Raw genomic sequence first — 27,325 nt, forward strand, 5'->3', positions numbered from 1 at the left:
GAAGACGTGTTTGCTGAACACGCCTTTCAACAAAATAATATAGACCCAAATGGATTAAGGAAGTAGTGTTGTTAGGCAGGGCATATGGGATCTGGTAGCTAAAGCTTTCTTGTCTTTTACAGCTTTAAGGGATGAATGCTATTCTTTGATACCACATTGGTGACAACATTTGCAGCTTATGTCAGGCATTCTAACATGGGAGCCCACTGGTTTAAATAAGACTTTCAAACCTATGTCAGGTTTAAGGGAAGAAGCAAAATGACAAGTAAATTGGAAAAATGGTATATGAGAACCTTGCAGGCACCTAAATTGGAGAAATGGTATATGAGAACCTTGCAGGCACCTAAATTGGAGAAGTGGTATATGAGAACCTTGCAGGCACCTGATTTAATGCTTACTCAACTCAGACATAAATTGGTCATAATGTGTCAAACCCAAATGCCTTTTTAGGGCTGTATTGACAGTTTAAAACTCCTTAGTGATCTGTTCCTTCCAACTCTTTCCCTTTTTACTTTTTAGAAGTTAATTATTGGATGACATCTTATAGCAGTGAGACTCAGCTGGTCAGGGACATTAAGGGTTAATTGTTGGCACTGCAGGTTGTTTGAGGCAAACCATGCTCATTTTATTTGGTTCTATCCTAGAGTTAGAGCTATTTGAAATGCACTAATTAAAGCCATATGGTTTATTACTCCTTGTTCCTTCCCTGCAGATACAGATGTCTTCTTTTGGTTATTTGGTGTAGGCTTTGACCTGGGATCTGTTTTTCCTACATGCTAATTCTGGATGCAAAATGTGATTACTACTCTGTTAGTCATGATCTTTCAACACTGAAAATCAGATGATTTTTCAACACTGGAAATCAGACAGTTCACATTGGCAGGGCATAATTCATAGGCTGGGATATAATCTAAAAGGCTGGAACAATGGTAGCTTGGATATGCAGTTATGGAATTAGTCCTGGTCAGCTTTACTTTTTTATTAAATATTTTTATTTTATTTTAAACAGCATGAATTGAAATACATAAATCAATACCCATGTAAACAAAAACAAAACCCAATATAAAAATATGTATATACAGTGTCCGTAACAAGATCTGAAATGAATAAAAAGCATTAATACTTCTCTAATAAATCCCTAAGTTTTTGCCAGGATAGTTTCTTATGGGTGATGTTCATGGTTGTGTTATTCAATGTTTGCAATTGTTTATTACATGCATTTATTGCTAGACAAATAAATTCTGAAAAAGAGAGGTAACTTTTGCTTTTGCAGTTTAATGTAATGACTTTTCTGACAATAGCTAAGATAGATCATAGGAGAGGCACTTGAGATTTAGGAATAGGACCTGTAATTGGAACATTAAATATAATTAAATAATTTGTTATATCACATGTGTCTGACCACAGGGCTTTAGCAAAATTTCTGAATTCTTCCCAAAATAATACAACCTTTTGACACTTTAGGATCATATGCTCCCAGTCTGCTTCTAAATTATTATTACATCTCCAACATCTTAGCTTGTCTTTTTTATAAAACAATGTTATTTTAGATGGTGTTAAAAAGCTTCTATGTAAGAATCTCCAAGTAAAAATCCTCCAATGAATGGATGATATGGAGTTGCTTACAGATTTTAAATAAAACTTTTTATTAACTTCTGAAAATGGTTTCTTGTTTATTTTAGTAGACTATTCCCAATGAGACACATCAAAACCCATAACTTCACTTCTTAAGATTTTATATATTCTTGATAAATATCATTTATTTATATATTTATTAACATTAATCTGAAAGAACATTTCTAACATTTTTGGAATGGGCTTAGTGTTCATGGCTAGAGGTATTTGTAAATTGCTATTATGAATTCTCTTAGCGTGTGTATATTTAGCCAGTTTGTATTATTTACATTATATCTAACTAAACATTTTTCTACAGAACTTTTTTTGGGGGAAGTAATAATAATGATTGAACAAGATACAATAGCTTTGGTAATATTATCATTTTTATTAGTATAACTCTGGTGTCTTCCATTGAGAAAAAGTTCTAGTCCATTTTTCAATTAGCTTTGAAATAGTATTAGTTACATTTTTATAATTTAATGCCACTGTTTTTTTCCATTAGTTTTATATTAACTCCTAAATATTGACATTATTTTTCCAATTATACATTTTTTTAATTGGGTGTAAAGTTTTTATATTAACTCCTAAATATTGTAATTGTTTATTTTCCCAATTAAACTCTTTGTATTTTTTTTAAATTGTGTGTAACCTTTTTATTTATTAACAGGGTTTCTGTTTTATTAGAGGTTCATAGGTTCAAAGGATGATACTAGGCTATTTGCCCAGAGGCCCTTATAAGCCTAGCCAAGAATTTTGCCCATGTTCCTTCAAAGTCAGCACCTGTTTCCCCTGTCTAGCAGGGACACAGGTGGGATCCCAGGAGTGCATTTTCTGTTTCCCATCCAGTCATCCAGGTTCCTCTTAAAGAGGGCTAGAGAGGTACTCTGTTTAACATGGAGAGGGAGTCTATTCCACAGATGAGGGAGTCTTTGGGACACAAATCTATCCTGCCAACAAGTTCTATTAATGTCACAGACCAGGTTAAATTTTAATCCAGAAATATTCTCAAAGTGTTTTATTGATTTAATGATATTCCCTAACAAAGATTCAATATCACTAGAAGTTATTAAGATATTATCTGGAAATAATTTGATTTTGGAGTTGCTAGTATCATTAACTGAAAATATTTTATTTTATTGTTACTAATATATGTGACAAAAGGTTCTACAGATATGGCAAATAGTAATGAGGATAAGGGACATCCTTGTTTTGTTCCCCTTAAGATTCTAAAAGGATAAGAAAAGAAAGGGCAAATTTTAACAAAAGAAAAGATATTGTTATATAATTTCATTATTTCTATAAAGTTTGAAGAAAAAATAAATATCTTGACAATTTTTTGCAGATATACCCAATTAATTAAATCAAAGGTCTTATCAAAGTCTAGAGATAATATCAATAATTCATTTGTATTATTATTATTGGCTAAAACTATTAAAATAAAACTCTAATAACATTATCATGCACCCTTTTCCCCAAAGGTAATCCTGTTTGATCTTCATTAACCAGGTTTGGTATTGTACTGTTTAGCTTTTTGGTCAAAATGTTGTAATCCATATTTAATAAGGAAATGGGACACTATAAAGTGCATATCTTAAGGTCTTTATCTTGTTTTAAAACAAGGGAAATCAAAGAATATTTCCATGAAGACAGAATATTTAATGAATTTTTAACTTAATCAAATACATGTATTAAAGATTTAGTGCATTATTTGGAATTATTTTATATAATTATGAAATTAAACCACCTAAACCAGGACCCTTGCTACTTTTTAAAACTTTTTATTTGGTCTTTTAGTTGTCTAATAGCAATGGGTTTGTTTAACATATAATTTTTCTCTTTTCTTACTTTATGCTTTATATTTGTATTTTCTTTTAAGAATTTGTCAGTACTATCACTATTATCTAGTGCTAGATCACTATTATTTAATTCTTCACAATGCCTTCTAAAAGTTTCCAAAATATCTTTTAAATTAGTTGCTTTTTTAAGTTTATTATTTACCTGATATGTGATTCTTTATTATGATTTATATTATTTAAAGTTTTTGATCTTATTTCTATTCTATTGATATTTTTAGGGTTTATCATATAGGGTTGCAATTTAAGTTTCTTTAGGTTTATTGCAGCTTTGTGATTTAATACTCCTAAGTATTTTTGGTTCAATGTTTTTAATTCTACAGTCTTCTCTCTATCAGAGGGTTTTAAGTTCTATCTTAAGTTATCAATTTTTGTTTGAAGTATATATAACTCATTATCCCATTCTTTTACTTTCATTAAATACCAACTCTTTATTTTACCATACATATAGGCTTTTAACGTATCCCAGAGAAAACATTAAGGACTTCACCACTGTCATTAGTATCCATAAAAACTGCAGTTCATTTAGAAACCATTCCTTAAAACCTTTTAATTTTGACTGTATATTATGGTATTCTTTGCCAAAATATTAGTTCATTTGGTTTTAGATTAAGTTTAAAAATAATGGCATTATGGTTAGACAAAAGATATGATTTTATTAACACTTCTTACTTTCAAATATAGCCCACTAGATGTGAATAGTTTATCAATATTTGTTTGAGTGCCAAATCTATATGAATAGTGAGTACGATTTGATGTATCTGCCACTTTTAATTCTTGAATATCTCTAAGATCCACCATATTGGTGAAATTATTAAGTTGTTTAGCAATAGCAGTTATTTGGGGTTTCTTATCTTTGGTAGTGTCTTTTTCTGAAAGCATACAGTTAAAGTTACCTGCCATTAGAATTTCACCTTTTGCACATAGAGCTATAATATCTAAGTATTTGTTTGCTATTTTGGAACCAATTCCAGGAATTAAATACATACTGACTAAAGTAAACAATTTCTTATCTATTTCAAGAACAACCAATCCAATCATGCCCTTTTTGTCAGTAAAAAGTCGATCACTTTAGGTGTAGTTAGTGTTTTCTTCCAAAGTATTATAGGGCTTGTCCTTTTGATGGTATAATGTGAATCTATCAATATTGAGTATTGTTTACATGTTAATTTGTCAATATCTTTATTATGCGAGTTTCCTGTAAAAATGCTATATTAGCTTTATTAATTTTAAGATACTTACACAAACTTCCTCCCTCTATTGGATTATTTAATCCATTTATGTTCAATGAGATACTCTTATATATTGTCATTTATAAATTGAATTAAGTCTAGCAGATTCAAGTATAAATTTACAAAAGTTTGATGATATTTAAGTTGAACATTCTTTGTTATGGACATAGAATAAAAAACATTCAGCAACAATAGAGTAAATGTATTTACAACCCCTAACATGGAGTACCACATTCCTGATTTGATGATAAAATCATTCAAATCACCTTTTATCATCCTCAGACATTCTGCTTTAATCTCATAAGTATAAATTCAGTATTTAGTATTATTATTACTGCAATCAGATTTCCCCTAATAACAGCTAACAATTAGCTATTTAGTAACAAATAGAGTAAGTCTATTTACCTGTAGTGAATCAAAACAAAATAATTTTCATACTTAGCTTATATAACAGTAATAAAACAAGTAATATAGTAAAATGTTTATATTTTTGAGACAAACATATAAAAGTAGTAATATGTTACCCTGCAAGTCTATATTAATTTCTAATATACCATAAATTAGCACAAACGCTTACCCTATATTTTAATGATTAGCTCAGTATGCTTTATCATTGCTGATGTATTTGAGCCTAGTTATTTCGTATATTAAAATTCAGTCAACTATATGGTTAAAATATAAATATAGTTTAAAATATAAATATAGTTTGCAACATTAAAGACTATGCAAAGGCTAGATGTTGATTGGTTTATTATGTCCCCCTAATGTTTTCAAAATTTAAATGCAAAATATATATATTTATACAAGAGAGAAATATCAAAAAAGTCACAACATACAAAATTTCTAAAGAACTAGCAAAATAAGCCCCTCTTATACTTTACTTATTCAACAGTAAAGCAGTAAATTCCAGGCAAATCAAATGTTTTATCAAGGTCAAAGTGTGATGATGATAATAATCTATCAGTAACCAAACTGTAAATATATAAGGTCACATTTCCATGATGTCATTTTCTGAACACATGAATATGGTTAATCATATATGCATGTCACCTATTAGCATCTATTGTTATGATCTAAGGTGCAATTGATATTTTTATATCACTTTAGTACTGGTAGTTCCTTCTTCTAGGTTTAAATATATTGTGTCAATAAATATGTATCTATTCATAATAACATCCTGCTAACAAAATCACTTTCTTCTGCCATATATTCAAAAAGATCTTCTTATAAAAAAATGTCCCCAATGAAAACTTAGATTATTTGCTATGAATAGAATACATATTAGCTTGTATATATGTATAAGCAATACAAATTAAATGCCCATTTTCTGGTGTTTCATTTCCATGCTAAAATTAATCATTTACCATTGGTATTAATTTTCATTTTTTTCCAGATCACAAATAATGCATTTAGAGAAAGTTTCACTTATATTAATATTTTACAAAAGATAAAGTTTAATTATTATCTATTATATTTAAAGTTTCCTTAAATAATTGCTCTAATGCATCTGCCCAGCTTACATTTAATAGTGAAGTGGTAGAATACGAACAAATTCATTTAGTTTATATAATAGTGCATTGCCCTTTAAATGCTTTTAGTGCTGCTTTAATACTGCTGTAATAGATGTTTCCAGTTTCCTCAGTAAAGCACCAAGTAGTGATAAATAATTTATATCTTTTTACCCTTTACTTATTAAAAATAAAATTAACATGTATGTTATTATTAGATTTTAACAACTTCCAAAGGTAATGATGTGATGTTACTTTACTAGCATTCATCCTATTTTCATTGAAAGGTTCCATTCCTTGTCTCCCTGTTAAGTTCAAAGGTTATATTCAAGTTGCTGATACTTCTGTCACTTCGCATAGCTGCAGATCTTGTTTTCCCAGTTGAAAACAGCTCATGATGCTGTTCTGAGTCACAAAACAAGGTAAACTTTATCATTTAAGGTAGGAATAGTTTGAAAAAGCTTTCAAAGTCCTTAAATACCCTCATGATTGCTGAAACATGAGCTAAACAGTTGAAGGGGTTAAAACGTGTCTGTAATAGAAACAAAGTGCTGTAACAATAATACATAAAAAAAAAACAAACAAGCCATTTTATGGACAACAAGACATATCTAATTAATAACTGTAAAGAGAGTTCAATCAAACATCATGTTTTATATTTAGTTAACTACAGATAAAGTGAAAGAACAACCACACCATTTAAAATATAATTTCCTGACAGGATGTAGGCGAGCCAAAAAGAATAAGAATATGATTAAATCCTTTTTATTTTCCTTTTATCTTCTTATTGTTATTTTCTTTTGTTGACCATCCATTTCTAGTTGCATGTCTTTTGAGACTTGCTGTTGACCAATCCATTTCTTCTTGTTTACCTATACATTTATTTTTCTGGGTGTAGTCCAGAGCGTCATCTAATGAGTTGAAAATCTTCTAGCCCTCTGGTAGGAAAAGTTTGATTTTTTGCAGGAAATAAGATTTGGGCTTTAATGTTTGATTTTTTAAGGCTGTTTATTAATGGAACACAGGCTTCCCTTTTAGAGATTATTGAGGAAGTATAATCATTGTCAAATCTAATAGTTTTGCATTGTAGGTAATAGGAGAGTTAGACCAAGCTGTTCTTAGGACCAAATCTTTATCTTGTGTTGAGATTAATTTAACAATTACAGATCTCAATATAGATGGGTTTTTATTGTAGAATGTGCCCTTTCTATTCTGAATGAAAGTGACTCTGGCAAGTTTAAGGTTTTAGAAAGCCAAATATTCAAAAAGTGCAGCATATTCTTTCCTTCTTCTTTCTCTGGAACACCATATATTCTTATATTATTCCTTTTGGATCTGCTCCCAGGATCAGCCACTTTTTCTAACAATGAAGTGCTTTGCTTTAGTAGGAATTCAACTCAACTTTTGTTTTCATTTAATCTACCATCTACATCATTCAGGGATTCCTCAATGGAGCTGATCTGGTCAGAGGGCTTCTTAATTATTTCATTGGTAAGTCAATTTGTTTCTTGTTTTCTTGTTTTATAGTGTCCATTTTACTCTCCAGTTTGTTTATTTTCATTGATATTTCATGTATACTGTTTACAAGAGCCTGAAGTTCTTTTTTCATCCCATTTTGCTGTGAGGAAGCTTTAGGATGACTCATGGCTGCACTTTAACTGTAACTGTAGGAAAACTTCTGAAATGACTGAAGCAAAATAAAGTCTTCAAAATTCAATTTTCTTGCAGGATTTTCTTCATATTTTATTTACTGCTGTATTAATAATATTATGAAGACATATCTTTTAGTTTTTATATAAAAAAATCCTGTCAAAATTACTGTACTGAGACAGCCCAGACTTTTTGTGCTGTTAACTGCTTGGCATCTTAGTCACGTTCCCCAGCTTTACTTTTTTAACACCTTTTTTGACGTATCACTTTAGACACAGACAAACATGCATTTATATAAATGAAAACAAATTATGTTAACATGTTCATAGTTGCAAACATTATGCATCACATATATTGCAATTGCTGACAGTCAATCACTGTCTTATCTCTATAATCATTAGGCTAAATGCTAAACTTCTCATGTAATAAAGTAAATAAATGAACTGTTTATTATGAATGTATCTACTGTCTTTTCCCTCCATACAATGAATGCCATTAAAAATACTGTATGTATACTACTACTAACACCTAACCAGATTGTGTCAAATGTTCTACTCTGTGTATTACTAATCACTAGGAAATTGTATAACACTTTTGTACACTGTTTTATTATTGTACATATTATCTTGTAAAAATTTTGATCTGTAACTGGAGCTTTTCTCCCTGGGCCTCCAATGAAAATGGGTTTCTGACCCAGTGGACTTTTCCGATCAACAAATGCCAATCAATCAATCAATCAATCAATCAATCAATCAATCAATAAATAAATAAATATTCTTTTAAACAATTATCATCAATCCAGTATTACATAGATTAATCTATTCCTGCCTTTCTTCAAACCTCACTCCAAAAAATGTATTCTGCATGTATTGTTCCCACAATTTCCATTTCTTTCTATGCAATTTGCTCCTACCTTTTCTAGAGTGCCCACTTGAAGTTCTTTTATCACTGATACAATATGTTTACTTCTTCAAATATAGTTGGTTTGGACATTAATTTCTATTTTCTAGTAATTGCTTTTTGGCAGCCTTCAGAATTAAACCAGACAAGGCCTTACTGTGTCGAGGCAGTTTAGTTCCTGTATCCCAATTCAAGAAAAACATTGCCTTAGTTACAACCATTTGCTCATCCAATATTTCTGACAGAGTACTCCAAATTTTTAAAGTCTGTCAGTTCAGTACACTCCCAAAAGTTATGTTCCCAGTTATCTGTTCCTTACACATCATACCTCCAAAACTCATCATCTACCTGAGAAAAAATTCTTTGGAGTCTACTTGTGGTATTAAAATACCTATGCAAACACTTCTATGACAAATACTAAATCTTCTAGACTTTGTTGCATATTTGGGAGCTATGCGTATGTACTCCCATTGTTTCCTTGTCAATTGCTTATCCAGTCACTCTTTCCAATCTTTTCTAACCTCCTATTGTTGATTCCTATAGTTATCATACAATATGTTATATGCCCTACTAATTATCCCATTTTTAACAGCAGCTTCTTGTTCAAGATTTAACTAATTTCTACCAGGATAGGTCTTTCATTTAGGATGCCTTTAACTTTTCTCTTTGTCCATATTCTGATATCCATCCCAGATAGGGAATGCAGTATTGGATAAAGGATCAATACTTATGATGCATATTTAGGGATTTTGTTCTGTAATTTCTGTGTACTAGCTAAGTGAATATAATGTTTATATACATTGTTTTTGTTCTGAGACTTGCAGTTTCCAACATTTATGAATGCCTTGGTGTTAACTTGTACTTATTAATACTTTTGTTGATGGGATTTCTCACACTAGGCTAGTAGCCTCTTTTTATGGTATACATGAGGTTGTGTTTATATTATTAGGGAAAATTTGGTAAGGGCATCAGCAACTTTGCCTACTTGTTAGGATAATGCTTGTTCTAGTGCAGGGGTGGCTGGGAGAAAAGCACTCAGGAAGATCTAAGATGGAGGATAGCACAGAGGCAAGCACAAGTGCAGTGTCTGTGGCTCTACAGCATTCTGAAGAGCCTTTTCAGAAAAATGTGTTTCTTTCAGCAGAAGCAAACATTCAAAACAATGATTGATGTTTTATTACAAACCTCTATTCAGGAAGATTATAGGATAGTATTTTGGGTAAATTGTTGTTACAGAGTGAGCTGGAGAGTAGAAAACATGTTTCATGGGGTGAAATTAGGGACAAAAATGGAATCAGAGGAAACATAAGTCATTTTAAAAGAAGATTGCCAGAAAAAGAAACCATATGCTATGTTTTTTAGGGAAAGTGTAGAGAAAGCAACAGAAGAAGAACAAAGGAAAGAAAATATCAACAATCAGAGGAAAGTCATGCTAATAATTCAAAACAAAGAAGAAAAAGAAATGACAGGTATGACATTTGGGATAATTTAATGGTACCGTTGGGAATGAAGGCTCATGAGGTAAGAACTTTTTTTCTTATTCATAATTAGACATTTTGTGACATGATTTTGAGGCCATTTCTGTTCGGAATTTTTCTTAGGGGGTATGAAAAGAAAAAGAACTGTAATCCATGGAACTCTTATTTAACAGAGAAACAAAAAAGAAAATACATGTTCAATTTCCAACTGAAGTTGAAAAAGAGACATTAAACAGACATTTATGCAAACTTTATAAAGAATTTAAGGACATTATTAATGTATAACAGAAGATTATGGACTGGTAGATAGGACCATTGTATTATACCAAAAATGGAGTAAGAAAAATTGTTTGTATCCCTAGCATGATTAATGTAAAAGGTAACACAGGTGCTGTAAAACATTGGGGATAACCTAAACATGTATTTTTCTGTGGAGAAGATGATCATTTCATAATTGGCTGTAATAAGTGGAAATGTTATATTTGTGGAGATACAGGCCATGGTGGAAAAAAGTGTGAATTGAAATGCTTATGGACTGTAATCTAGAAAAAAAGAATGATGAAGAAGAAAACAAAAGTGAGGACAGTATATAGAAAGAAGAAACAGTAGCATTAAAAGATAAAGATGAAGTAGGGAAGCAAAATCAGGGTAAAAATAAAGACAAGGATAAAGATAAAAATGTAACAGAAGATAATATAGAAGGAAGTCCTGAAAGAAGTGATGAGGAAGATATAAAGTGGAAAATAATGAAAGGTAAAAAATAATTCTTTTGACAAAACAGTACAAGACAGAAAAAAAAGTTTAAACAAATAAGTATAAAAGAAAAAAGGAAATAGGTAATGTAAATGAGATAAATATTTCAAATTTACATAACTTCTAATAAGCTACTACATAGACATAAGGAGGATTTTAGAGTTTGTTCAGTAAATGTAAATAGTATTAAAATATAAGTAGAAGAACAGACATCTTAAATTGGTGTAGTAAGTGCAATTTTGACATAATAATATTGGAATATGTAAGATTTTTGACAAAAGAAGAGAGATTACAAACAAAGAAACTTTGGGGAGGAGAACACTATGGAACCTAGGAAAAGAACTATGTTCTAGCATAGCTGTACTTTGTAGGAAGTCAGAGAAAATATTGAATGTAATATTGGTAATGATGGGAAAATTAGCTATCATAGAGCTCAGGTAGCATAATCAGGTATATATAATTATATCACTGTATGCCTATGTTACAAGTGAAGAAAGGGAAATGTATTTCATAAAATTCTGGGTTATGTAGTAATTAATATGAATGTAATATTAAATGCAGATTATAATTGTGATTTGAGAGGAAAGAAGAAGAGAGGTAATGATGTTAAGACATTTTTTGAAGTTACAAAATGTGGCAGTTTAAAGATTAAGAATAATTATTTGTGGACATATAATCCAGGTATATCTAAGCTTGAAATAGATTATTTTATTATATCACAAAGGTTAAATATAGCTAAGGGAGAGACACTTGTAACAGGCTTTTCAGATGACTCAGCCATATGGATAGACATACAGGAAAATAAGGAGTATATTAGACTGTGAAAAAGAATAAATGGAATAAATTAAAAATTATGGGATAAAAAAAGAAAGAAAATAAGTATGCAATTATGGAAAGATTACATTTCCACCTCCATGTGTTATAAAAACTGGTCTGAGTAGTGACTAGCTTTTAAAGAAAAATATTAAAAAATATGTTTTTTTTTCAGAATGGCTGTCAAATGTAAGAGAAGCAATAAAAACAAAATTGAAAAGGACTGATAGAGAATATAATGTCACAGAACAGAGAATTTATGAAAATAATCAAGATAAAATTAAAGAATTATTATTTAGGCAAAATATTACTTACAAGGTAAAAGAGAAGTGGTGTAAGCTTATTTGAGTAGCACAGTTAAAGAGAGTGCTAGAATAATGAAAAAAATTAAAGATGATAGAGGAGAGGTAAGATGACCTCAGGAACAAATTATGGATATCATAATAAACTATATAAAGAAAAAATAAAGATAGAAAGAAAGTACAAAAAAGAATGGCATGTCAAAAATTAACAGAACAAGAAAATAAAGCATTTGAAAAATTAAAATTCCTTATATGAATTAGATATGGTAATTGGACAATCTGAATTACAGTTAGTTTCCAGAAAAGATGGAATAGGATACCAATTTTGTAACAATTTTACTGGTTGGCAAAAAAAAAAATAAAACACCTCTTAAAAGTTATGAATGAGTGGTTAAATGAACGTTTTATGTATAAAGATTTATGTAGTGATATACTCAAACTTGTATGGAAAAAGGAAGATAAAAATAAAACTGAAAACTGGAGATCTATAGTACTGAAAAATGACAATTGTAAGCTTTAATGAAAATAATTCAGAAGAGAATGAAAAGTAAAATGAAATGTATTGCGGAGGATAGTATAAATAATTTAAAGGGAAAAGAATGCCAGGAATTATTAATAGTAAAGGAAATTGTGGATGATATTATAAATGGGTCTACTTTAATTAAACAAAAGCGGAATCCGTCAAATACGAATCCGTCGACACATAAACAGTGAAATGAGATAACATTGAACACACAAAACCACAAAATTTAAACATAGAAACTGCAATAGTCAGCCAACCCCACCACCCATAGCATACTACCTATGCAAACACAACAACAAAAAATACATACATACACTAACCAAAACCCTACTACTAACCCTAAATTAAAGCACCAAAACCCCACTTGTAACCCTACACTAAACCCCACATACACAACTATCTATGCACTACCCTTAACCCCTCCCTAACCCTAAGGTCTGTAACTACCGCACACTTACCCTACAGAACTATACCCACACAAAGTAAATATTCCACACACATACACTTAACAAAACCCTACACTAAACCTTACATACATTACCTATCTATGCACTTGCCTTAACCCGCACCCTAACCCTAAGGTCCGTAACTATCGCACACTTACCTTATGGAGCTATACCGCAGATGGGCCAACTATGACAATTCAATATTTCCGATTTCACTATTTAGTGCGTTCGATGCTTTCACGTTTTGCTGTTTATGTGTCAATGGATTCGTATTCAACGGATTCCGTTTTCGTTTAATTAAAATAGACCCATTATAAACAGGACTGATAAGACCATGATTATGACAGGAGATTTAAATAAAGTATTTCATACAATGCAACATGAACTTTTGTGGATAATTATGGAAGAGTTTAACATTAGTGTGAAAATTAAGAATGTATATTGTAATAAAAATAAAGTGAAAATTTTAATAAATGGATGGTTACACAAAGAAATAGATATAAGGAATGGCATACACTAAAGATGTCCTATGATTAGCATATTATTTGCATTAGCTATGAGCACATTAGTGAAAGATATAAATTTGCATACTAAAAGTGGCAGTTGTATTACTAGTGAAGGAATAAAAATTTCAGCTATGTTTACTTATGCAGATGATATTATATTGATTATGAGAAACAAAGTCTAGATGAAAGAAGTTAAAGTACATCAATGTCTAAATATAATAGGCATGACTTGAAATAAAGGAAAAAAATGTAAAAGATTGGTTGATATAGTAAGGATAGGAGAAATATATTTTTTGCTGAAAGAAATATCTGTGTTAGAAATAAGATTTGTGATAAAAATGTAAGTGAAGAACAGTTGAACTGGATAATAGATGAAATAAAGAAGCTTTGTTGTTTTTCAGAAAATTAGCATTTAATAAAAAGGTTTATTTGATTAATCCAGTTACACTGGGAAATATTGTATATTTAGCTATTGTCTATATGTTACAATAATCTATGAAAAATAAATACTACAAGTATTTTTGTTTTCTTTTATTATAAGGTATGAGACCTAATCCAGTGAAGAGAAGAGTCTTATATATGGACAAGGAAGATGGAGATTTAGGATTAATAAACCCAATTTTATTTCTGTGTCTTTGAATTTCTATAAAAGTTTTGTTTGGATAAATTATAAAAATGTAAAGTTAGTAGCCAATTTACTAAAGTAAATATACGAGCGACATTGAGATATGTTAAAAATTTTCAAAAAAGAGGAAAAGAATGTTTAAATGAAGAAATGAAATTCCATCAAGAAAAAAAAACTATTTTATGGAAAATAAAAATTGATAAATAGAAAATGAGAGGAAACTGTGAAATAAAATCAGTGGCCTTAACTAGCAAATCAAAAATTTAAAGCTCTAAAAGTGTGAAAAGCATGGTGTAATAAGTATGCAAAATGTCAAGATTTTTATGCAGATTAGTGATTAATAGATTACCAACAAAAGGAAATATGCCAGATAAAAATCAGTGAGTTTGGTATAAACTGTGGTAAATAAAAAACTACAGTTCATGTTCTCTTACAATATATAAGGGTTGCAAACTTGTGGGAAAAATTATATGAATAAATCTTGGAAAATATAAAGGAAGTACATGAAATACATATAGATATGATTATGTGTTGAAATTATAGTCATAAAAATAAGGAATATGTTAGTAGATAAAAGATTATTTTGTATTATGTGGGCAATTTGGAATGAAAGAATAAATGAAATCATAAGAACAGCAGTTATAAGAAAAAATAGATGGTTGTGGAAAAAAGAGTGGGATGAAATAAAGATAAAGAAGATAGAAGTTTAACATTAAATGAAAAATAAGATATTTATGATTGTTTGACAATCATGGAAGAAAATGGAATATCATACAGTTTATAAATTGTGAATATGTAAAATGATGTTTGAAATAAAGAACCTCTACTCTTTTCAATAGGTGCCATGGGATCTTTTACATCCAAAATCAAAAGGCAACAGAACAAACCAAAAACAGCAAACTGAAGCGAGGACTGTTGTGGGTTGGCAAGTTTAAAATTCCATGCAAAATGTACAAAACCATTGTAAATTAAGTAAATCCAGATGTAAAACAACCTTTTTATTAGAGAAACATTCAAATAAAATATTGTAAGTGCTTTTGTCTCATTATTTAATGAAACTTCATCAGACAAACCAAACTAACACGAATAAATTTTAAATATGTAACAGAAGATACACCTCTCCTTTGTTATAGCCAATCAACAGTGCACTACAAATAAAATAATGCATCATTCATGGGTTCAATGTTCCTGGGATTTTAAAAACACGAGTTAAATATAGTGCATTAACTGGGAATCAAACCCAGATCAACTGTGTGAAAGGCAACTATGCTTACCACTATACCATATAAACAATATTGAACATAACTGATAATATTTTACTCTTTCCAAGTAAGATGTAGTGCTTCTAATGAAGACAATGCTATGCTGATACACAAATCAGATACATAAAACTTTACAACATAAATAAAAGATATTTAAAACCAAAAAAATACTATAAATTGGAAATTTTCCATCTTGCATACCGCCCATAATGAATATTACAACTAAAATAAAAAAAATCCTTTTATTTTGTTATTTAGAAAGTCATAAATAACAAACTTTGGCTAGATTTAAGAGTGATAACTTAGGAGGGTTTGAATGCATTATACAAATATGTTTAAACTAATATTGTATGCTAATAATGATAGGGTAAGTGTTAAAGAATACTGGAGAAAAAAACTCTTGAAATTCTTAAATTAAAGAAGGGAGATTAGAAGATTATACTTTGACTCATTCATATTCCTTAAGAATCCTAGTATCATTAACTCTAATAAAATGTTCACTGGGATTTAGAAACATGCACTGAAGACAGAGCAGCATAAGTGCCAGACGTGAATGCCAATGGCAATATAGTGAAATGATAATAAGTAACAGTATTAAAATTAGGGTCTCCCTGTACACAGATTAGCAGAACAAGATGGAGTAATTCAGAGATGAATAGCTGCCATAATGTGATGCACAAACAACAGTGTTAATGATTACAGCAAGATCCTAATGTACACACACAGGTGTGGTGTAAATATGTTAGAGGATATTGCACCTTTATTGAACCTGTATATGCAACAGACTACTATAGCCACTACTAGCAATGGTAGTGTTCATCATTGCCCTCAGAGGTGCCATGTCATCTGACCATGCTTAACATTTCATGACCTTCATGACTCTAACATTGTGAACTGGTACTCTGTGGATAGAGACACCATACAGTAGCTGGAAGACATATGTCAGCCTTATTTGCAGGCTCATGTGAGTAATGGATTACCTATCTCAGTAGATACTAAGGTATGTGTGGCTTTATATTTACTAGCTACAATGACCTTTCATCACTCAGATGGGGACATAGTAGGGCTATCCCAGATATCTGATCTGAAAACACTCCATTAGTTCATTAATGCCATGATGTAACATGTGGGGGAATATATGTGATTCCCATGTACCACAGAGGAGACAGGCAACATCATGCAGGATTTCTATGATAAAACCCATTTCCCTGAGGTACTAAGGGTTACAGACTGTATCTGTATTGAAATAAAGGCCCCATCTTGTGAGCTGGGTACAAATTATGTAAATCATAAAAGGTAGCACTCCACCAACTGATAGATGGGCTGTAATGCATACAGTATTATCTACAATGTGTCTGTGGGCTACCTTAACAATTATAATGATTCTCACATATGACACATATGTAACCTTTATCAACAGTTTACTGGGGATGCCAGATATGCCTTGGTGCCCTGGTTGATGATAGTTATTTAAAATGTAACAGATAACAGATGCAACTCTGCCCTATTGCAAACAGTTGTAGTGGAGGAAGTGTTCAGGTTACTGAATGCATACTTCTTTTTTCTGGACGTATCTGCTGGAACCCTGCAGTATGACCTGGGTACCTGAGCTAAGCTATTTTCTATTTGTGCAATGCTGCACAAAGTGATAATGGGAAGAAGTTACAGCTGAAAGGCTGTATGCAGTAGGAACATCTCCCAGCACACCAGACAGTGGAGGGTGAGTCATTAGAGGAACTAGCAACATGGGATAAGCATACTAGAAAGTGGTGGGCATAGTATACCATAGCTCTGACAAAGAGGCAATGGCTTGTACATAGCTTTGGGCCATAGTAACACATATATATTACAATAAAAGTAAAACATGCAAGGTCAATAACAGACTATCCTTGCCCATACAAAGGATGGCTAGACTGTACATAAGGCATAGGTTTGCTATGTAATAAAGTACAAAGGGTAGGCACAGTTGTTATCATTTGTACAGGTGGTGGAGGAAATGTGAGTGTACAATGTGTACAACAATGGCATGGGTGAGTGCTGTACAAACTGTTCATTTTGGAGTATATAGGGTGCATGCTTCTGAGGTGGGAATGAAGCAGACTACCTCAAAATGCACTGTGAGGGGCCACTATCACTGATCATCTGTGGGGGGGGCACATTAGGCTGCAGTGCTGTGTGTATATGAGTATACTGGAACACATGATCAGCTATAGTTGCTGTCCTATGGCTTGATCCTATGGTTTGGTCTGTCACACATAAAGCCATGTGGGTATCTGTTAGGCACCACTGACAAGGAGAGCTGCCTCTTCCAGGAGTTTCATGTGTATTAACATGGCTGTGGCACTAGTATCATGGTCTTAGGTACACCCTTTCTGCCATGTACATTTCCACACTTGATATCACTGATGTGTGTGATCTGGGTGGTGTTTATAGGTGGAAAGGCTGGGTCCATGGTCTGGGAAGAGGTTCTGCTCTGTGTGCTCCCTGTGTCCAACACTAGCACTGTACTCCTTAATTGTTCCAGCTGTTCACCACCATCATTATGAGAGATGGACCTCTCTCCAACATCAGGTGGTGGATGTTCAATGGTAGGGGAGCCAGACAGAGCATAACTTGAGAAGATATCAATGCACACGACAAATAAATGTGCCTTCCCATTTGTACTTTCTTACCCTACCTTTTTTTTACCTCCATGCTACCCATTAATTTAATGTCTCACTTACTGTATGTGCAAGTATAACCTGACACCTCTATGTCAAACTTATTGCAGAAGGAATAGACATGAAATACAGTTATAAAAGTGGGTAATTTAACCTTACCTTGCACAGTGCTCTTCTATCTTGTATCCCTGATGTATGTAATATACAGAAAGCACACAATGTCAGTGTCATACTCAGTAAAAATTGGATCAAGCAAAATAATTTATGTCTTAATAGAGGGAGTGCACTACACACATATGGTATCTTTGATTTTTGAGGGGGCACACTGCATCTCAGCTCAAAGATATAGTATTTCACTGTAGGAATGTGATGATTCTGATATACCACACAGAGATACCAGAAACTCCTCTGTCTCCATCCTTGGTGGTTTTGACTGACAGGCCACCTCCCAGTGTCAAAATATCCCATACAAGGTGGATTGCATGATATGCAGCGTCATGTATAGTGTCAGTGACCCTACATCCGGCCTGCTCATAGTTGCAGTCTTGACTACCGAAAGCATTAAAATCTGCTACAATATCTTGCTAAACACAGTCATAATAGGGCTGATCAGTAGTCTCCTACATGAGCAGCCAACAGCTTTAGACACAGAACTCCTATACCAAGATTCACTCTCCACTTGGAAAACTTACTCTTCCATGCCTTTCCTTTGCCAGGCATGCTACTGTGTATATGCACCATTAAACTGCAAGTCACAGTAGACTATGTACCATTCATTCTGAAGAGTTTACTGGGAATGCTAATATTTAGATGGAACAATACTCTGTACATCCTTACACTGCTACCTGCCACATGAGCCCACCAAAGCCCCTTACCATCCTTCCCCAAAAGCCCCACCTAACACATTGAGTTATCCACACCGCCCTTCTATCTGAATGCCTTCCTCCCATCTACCCAATAAGTCTGATTACAGTGCAGTAGACAGTAAGCTACATTTGAAAAAAATCCACAGCAAAAGGTTGCAAGATAGTTTAGCCAAGATAGTAGACAGGTTTCAATGTCACATATTACCAGTGTAGTAGCAAATGCCCAGTATCAAATTTCAACCTTATCTGTCCATCACTAGATTAAAGCCAATTTGTTTCTATAGTACATTACAAGAGGGTTGAAATTCATATCTCTAAAAAGAAAACATAGAAAAATTGTTTAAATAGTAGCTAGGGTCTATATTGAATGTTTAAACATTCAAAAGTCTGAGTGTCATATGGTCAACACCATATGTTCCGATTTTTGAATGTTCGAACATTGTAACAGAGATCTCCGTACAGCACGGAATAGGAAGATTTCCCTTTTCTGCACTGCTGTGCGATCTCAGAGTTGGTATATTTAAGTAGCGGGGTATGGTGGGTGCAGTGAGACTTTTCCCTATGCTAAAAATGTTCAGGTAGGTGTTTTGTGTAGTTTATTTTTTTTATTAGATATTCAAACTTTTGAAAGTTTGATCATATGCTGTCGACCATATGACAGTCAGACTTTCAAAATTTCATTTATCTAATATAGAACCTAGTAGCTATGGACTTCAGCACTCATGTTTTCTGCACATTTACTTACCTTCTATAGATACTGCATATTCTACTTAATGACGGCATATTTATGTGTACTTATTTTTTTATTTATTTTTATAGAATAAGAGTTGCCGTCAGTCTCTCAGTGTTTCTTTTTCTTTTTTGATGTTACCACCTTTGCAGCAAGATCATTTCATGAGGCAACAAGCATCTTCTTTGAAACCAGTATCTTTTGTCTCTCCAAGTTCTTCAACCTTGTATCTTTCAGTTGCATCTTGTTGTCACATATACCCTTCATAAAAGAGTCTACCCCTTGGATTTTATAGATTATTTTGAGATGCATAAATGCTTCAATGATAGACCTGTCTCTCTCTTCAAATATTATGTCTACAAAGTCGGGTAGTCTTTTTTACATATCTTTTGAAGAAGGGCATGTTCTACATTTTCTGCTTTCCTGTACACTACCTCTGTCCAGTCTTTCCCTACAAAACAATGAAATGTAAATTGTGCAAGTTAGTCCAGATATGATATTTCTAGCTATCTATATATGGTGATAATAATTCCTTCTATATTATGCGTGATTCATCCATTGCAACAACATTACTAAACTTACTTTCTCTGCTGCTTTTGCATAATATTTTTGTTTTATTTTTTTTTCTGGTATTTGTAGCCCAGACTCATTTCTACTTTTGTTCATATTGCTTATTTTCCTGCTGTGGGCTTATTTTAGACCATTTTCATTATTTTACCAATATATCTCATTGTATATAAACAAAGAATACGGGTGAGTCCTACCCAAGGATTAACGTAGCTTATTCTCAAATTGCTTTGAGATTGAATTGTTGTTACAGAAGGAACCTGTATGCCCTGCTAAGTGTGAGTTCTAGATCATTGGGCATACTCTGCTGCACTACTGAGTATTTCTATGAATTTGAATTTTGTAGTTTGTGTGATCTCGGAGTTAGTATATATATATAAGTGGGGGGGTGGAGGTGCAGGGGGGGCTTGCCCCCCTGCATATGTGTAGTGTAGGTGTGTGTCTGTGTGGTGTTGTGTTGTATTTCAGTGTTTTGTGGTGTGGGTGAAATGGTTTGTCTTTTGTGTGCTGTATGCTGTGTGTTCGATGTTGTGATTTTGTGGTTGTGAGGTGTCGGTGTTTTAATGGCTTCGGCATTATACTGTTGAAATGCTGAAATTCCATATTTCAGCATTTCAGCAATATGAAGTGAAACTATATATATATATATATATATATATATATATATATATATATATATATATACACATAAATATGGAAAGAGAGATAAAAGAAAGAAGATATCAGCTATGGTATCAAGAATACACAAGAGTGTAATAAAAATGTTTGGAAGAAAAAGGGAAAAGTTAATTAAATACCAGCTATGATAATTTAGAATACACCAAATGTAATAGTTACAGAGATTAGTAGCAAAAATAATGAGAAACCACTTATCTTAATAAGAAATAACTCAAGAGGTCAGCTGACCACATCTATTCATGAAAGTGGCAAATGAGATCTGAGCTATGTTAAAGGTTGGTGCATTGTGAGTAAGGGAGGGGCTTGAGAGCTTTTTGGTGATCATGAGCTATAGTAATGGCCAAGTTGGATCCAAGGATTGGATTCAAACTCATATGTTGAGGATACAATGAAAATTGACAGCATGAGATCTCATGTTTTTCACCTATTTTCAACTGCTGAGTTTCTATTTTTTTAATTAAGTCCATATTTACAGTAACATAGCTTTTTGTCTAATTAAAAAGTTCTTCTCATTTGTTTTTTTGTCAGTTCAAAGAGTTCCTCTCTTTTCTTAAGATCAGTATAAATATATGTAGCAATTATTCCAATGGGTGTATTCTTATTCTTTAAATCAATAACTGGAATAATATGATCTACAGTATCTTGAAATTTTAATAAAATAGCATGTGCTGAGCACTGCCCTGCTTATAAGTTCCATATAGCACTTCTTCGGTAACGTAATGTAATCTGTGGTATAAAACTAGTACACAAAAATAACATCTGTTCTTAATTACTCACACCACTGAAATATATGCAGTCTTCTGACATAATTTAAAATACTAATATTCACAGAGACAATGTGTATGCTACCCTGCTCCTTTTGTATCTTTTGCATTTGATGTTATAATCTTTCTTTTCAAACTGTTCTTTTCTCTTTGTAAGTTTTCCTTCTAACCATCTGTCAGTTTCTCCAATCTGCATCTCCACTTATCTCAGTCTGTAAAACTTTATACCAATAACTATTAATCTTTCCTGTGCCTTTATTCACTTCATTTTGATGTTCTTTCTCTGAATCTTTCTCCTTTTCTGTCCCCACCATCAGATATGAACCCTTTGTATTCATTTTGTTCAGCATTAACTACATTTTCAACACTGACACATACTGTACATCTTGATTCACAACATTTTCATCTTTGTAATTCATTTAAAATGTCCTTGAAATTGTACTTTTAACTTTTTAATGTCACATTATATTACAGAATGTTCTTTCTTACCACACTAACTGCATTTTCTTCCCAGGCAATTTGCCATTAAATAATGCTCTGAACTACAGGAAGGGGAAAAAATCTTGGGCTACCCCAGTATCGCACACTTCTATGTGGAATATAGATTACCTTTTTCATTTTCAACTTTCAAAGTCACAAAAAAATCCCCACCCTCCAGTTCATGCCATTCTTGTGGCTTTTATTTTTTTTTTTTATGTCTGAAAAATGTATGACAAACCATCTGTAATTTGCATAATTAGTCCTCTTTTTCAACATCAGTTCAGAATTGTATTATTCAGATTTTTCTTTAACTGCAAAATCTGTGTATGAAAAGTGTATTTGCTCAAAGGATACATATTACCGCTTTCTTCATAGCCTTTCATACTGTTTTCCAACCTAGACAAAGTCTCTGCAATAAACCATCAGTTTTAGCTTTTATTCATAACACTGGTTTCATTCTCATTTTGTAGGCTGTCTTCTTCTTCTTCTTTATTTCTTTCTACAAACTCATAAGACTTTTTTGTAAATATAACTGGGCTCAATAACTTCCTTCCTATCTGTCATTCTTCCATTAATCACATTTGGTAATGTAGCTACTGATTCCAAAAACAACTCGCTTTCATATAACTTCTTCTGGACTTTTTCTAACATGTTGCCCCAAGAAATCACAAAATTATGTCTTAGCTCTTCCTCTGGCATTAGCTCCTGTAACTTATCATCTGATAACCCTCCTGACTAGATTACAATGGTGTCCACTTACAGAGATTGAACTGCAGCATTATGGTCACCCGCTTAACCTTTTCATTCTTCTGACTCATTAATGTAGCTATGTCCATTAATGGAAAGGAATTTTTGCTGTAGCACAATGCTAACTAAGGCATTTGCTATGTTCCCAGCACTGTCTGTACTGGAAAATGGAAGTTAAAAAGAGTAGAGTGTTTTACATTTTATGTATTTACATATCTACACTATTCACACTATTTACACATATATATATACATACATTTTCCTTTTTATTTCTTATCTTTTAAAAAAAATCATGTTTTACATTTCAACTCAATTCCTCTTTCCATAACCATTTTTTGTCACATCACATTCAGAAAAACATTTTTTTATTAAACAGAATCTTGTCTAGTGTTGTTTCCATATTTCCCATGCAATCTCAATATCCAATTATTAAAGATATTCCATTTCACCCCTTTATAATGGTCATGTAATGCCACATCCATATTTATGTCACAGATATTGTACAGAATATTTTCAGTAAAAAACTGTTCTCATACCCTCTTCATTCTTACACAAGATTTAAAAAATTACAGAATTTTCTAATTCACTGCATATGTGACACAACCTATATGACATTACTTTGTAAACCATGTGACCTGAAACTGGAGGCTTATCCAAACTCAGTGTCCTTAACATGGAAACACATGCACCCTAGCTAAATACCCTATATTTCCTAGCATATTTGAATTAATAAATTATGCCTTCTCAGCAAATAACAACCTAAACATTTTCCAGAAATAAGAAATATCCCTAATTTCATTCAAAACTTCTCTTCAATGTCCTTCCACTATTTTTCTCCTTCCACATCTAATAACTAAAACAAAAAAACACTGACAAAGGGGGCCAGATTGAAAAAAATTGCTATCAGTTTAAGTCTACCCTGATTCTGAAAGACTTGTTCTCAGTTTAAGTTAGTTACATCGGTGTATGACCTATCTATAAACAGGCTTAGTACAGGGCCCAGATTCCAAAACACCTGCTCGTTTGATAAGTAAAAGCAAGCGAGTGGAGATAAGGATGCTGTTTGTTTGGTCAAAGTGAGTGGGGTCACACTTCCTTAGTTAATCATTATATGGATGTTTATGCTGTGATTAATAAATTAAAATATTGGCTGGTCAACAAAGTTATGTTTATCGAATTTAAAAAAGGTCATCAAACGTCATTTGGTGGTGATATGCGTTTATTGAAGGGGACCAAAACGAATGAGTTAACAAGATGTTTTGTATCACTATACCTTAGATCAATCCGTCAAGAGACAACACTGATAAACATTTCAAAAAGCACATGAGTTATTGGACACCCCTGCCTAACACCACTCCTAACCTCTACTCCTTGACTTATCCCATCATTTACAAAAATCTTAACCCAACTTTTACGATAAGCTGTAGTCAGTTGCAATACTTTCCTTTAATGCCATATAATTTTATAACTTCAGACAATTGTCCATTCTGCAACATTTTGTCATCAACAACTTCTCTAACTAACCATTACAATTCCTGACTCTGTTTATCTTTAAAACCATATTGGCTTTCAAGAGTATTCCCCTGCAAAGTCTTCTCAAATCTTTTTACATCATTTTCATTAGTATTTTATAATTTATATTATTCATAGTTATCAGCCACTAGTTCTTAATATTATTATCACATTTTCTCCATATCAACTTTATTATAGCCTCACACACTTTCACATTTTCTATACCTTACTCTATCCATTCATTCAGAACACTCAAAACCATTTCATTCTACTCCTTCATCAGACTTTATACATTCTTTACCCATTTCCATCAATCCCAAAAGCTAAATTAACATTAAACAGTTTTAACACCCCTCCAATTCTTGCAAAGTAATATTCTTCTAGTTATGTCAGCAATTTTTCCTCAAACTACTTTACTTTCCACCCACATACAATCTTTTTTCTTTTCACAATAGAACATAGACAAAAATAGCTGCCTATATGTCCATAATCTCTGCTTGTTGAAAATGTACTTACATTCTTTATCTATCTATACTCTAATTAAATGTCCCTTACTCATTTTGCTAGAAAGGAGACATGTTTTCCCCTTCCTTTCACATAATGTTGCTGTCTATGCAGTTGAGCCATGACTCTCCCCTGGATTTACTAATCTCCCATGCAAGACTAGTGTAGTCCTGCACGGAAGTGGCCACTTAGGAGCAGGATGGCAGCGCGCCTTGCATATTAATGAAGGTGCGCTGCCCGACATCCTAGCCGTACATGGAGTATGTACAACTGCAGGGGGCGTGTCTGAGAGTAGAGCACTCAGAATAAACATGCCCCTGCAAAATTGAACAGCAGAAAGTGGAAATAAATGAGCAAGGCTACTCATAGGTGTCCGCATATCCCCACCAACAGTCCCCCATGGGTACAACAGCAACAAGACATAAAGATGAAAAGAAGAAACCCCTATATTGTTGTCTAAAGCTCCAAGTACAGCTAACCATATGTGCACGGGTGTGTCCATTGCTCAGCCACGGTAAAAGCAGCCGAAAAGGCTGAAGAGGATAACAAGGACGATATATGCAAATGAAGCATGTCAGCAATAGTGTAGTGGGCAGAGCGTTCGCCCAATGAGCAGGCATTCCTAGTTCGGGTCCCAGCACAGCAGAATCTATTTTACATGGCAAAGCATGGTATAAGCAATATTTGTAATGCAAAAGCCACTAACTAACATCATTTTTATGAACAGGAGTACTGCAGGAAATGCACATGTGAAGAGACAGTATCATAATGAATAAGTCAGTAGTAAGCCGGCATAAGCACAGATAAGCAGTAGTACGCATATGTAAGCACTAGTAAGCATGTGCAAGTGGGTTTGCGCGGGGTTAAGCACTGCCGACACAGATTAAGCAAAGGAGAAGCTAACTGGGTGTAAGATACTGTGATCGGAAATCAGCAGTGCTTAGCGCTGCGCTAAACCACTTGCCTTAAGCACATCATATCCAACAGCCAGTGTTCTGCCCAACAACAAAACAAACAGCTTCTGCAAGGCTGGAACCCAGGACCATGCGCACCATACACAAAATGATTTACCATGCTAGATATGCAGAAATTGTATGTTGTCAGAAACATAACCCCAGCCCAGTTATGCAACAGTACAGAGAATGTATACCTACAGCTAGATGGGTGTGTATGTGCAAATATATAACTATCTAAACGGATACAACATATCTATAGATGTAGTCACATATATATATATATATATATATATATATATATATATATATATATATATATATATATATATATATATATATATATATATATATATATATATATATATATATATATACACATATAAATAAATATTGATATATATATATATATATATACAAATATATGGACAGATATTCATGCAAATGCTGACAACTACACATACATGTCAACATCTATATGTCCACATATACACATCAAGTGACATATATGTATGCAGATATATGTCTCCATAGGTATATTCTGACAAAGTTAGAAATATGTAAGCAAATATATATACCCACAATGGTATATATGGCCAGACATCTGTAGATACCAATGGTAGATGAACAGAAACCTATATGTCCACATGCACCGTCAATGGGCCTGAGAGGCCCCAAACAATATACATCATGTATGAATTTCCATACCCCCCCAGCCAAACATGTCCACCCTGCAATATACTACCATGCTCATAGTATTGTATGTCTGTCAATGAACTAGGGAATTAAATTAGCCCTCTGTTATGTTTCCCATGTCAACATCACATACCCCTCTCCCCCACCCACTAGGCAGGCCAAGCAGTACAGGCCCATCCAACCCAGGCCATCCCCAACCCATACATGCATAACCCACAGTTCTGCTTCCCCCCACCTGCAGCACACATGCAGCCACCATACCTACCCTGGTTACCGTCCAGTAGCTACCACACCACCGCACATTACCTCCCACCCCCCTCGGAACCCATCCCGTATGATGTCCCAACCCAAGTATCCTAGGTGTGGCACATGCCGTAGACCATGCACATAGCCAGGGGTATGTACGTTACCCTGGGTGTAGATGAAGGTTGAATACCCAATGTTTGGGTTGTCCAGCATGGGACAGATGTATTCCTGGTACTAACAATAGATTTCACGTGTGACTCTGTGTACACTAATGGACTTAGTTGTAGGTATCACAAAGCATATGTGGCACACAAGGTTGGCCGGTATGCACACGAAACACAGTATCCAGCAATACCAGTCAACATTACAGGATATGTAGCTAAATATGTAGAGGTATATGTGTTTGTATAAATATCCATAACTATATAGATATATACCTCCCCCTCTCTGTAGT

Source organism: Protopterus annectens, chromosome 10.part0 (assembly GCF_019279795.1).
Source record: "Protopterus annectens isolate FY-2018-M chromosome 10.part0, PAN1.0, whole genome shotgun sequence".
NCBI lineage: Eukaryota > Metazoa > Chordata > Ceratodontiformes > Protopteridae > Protopterus > Protopterus annectens.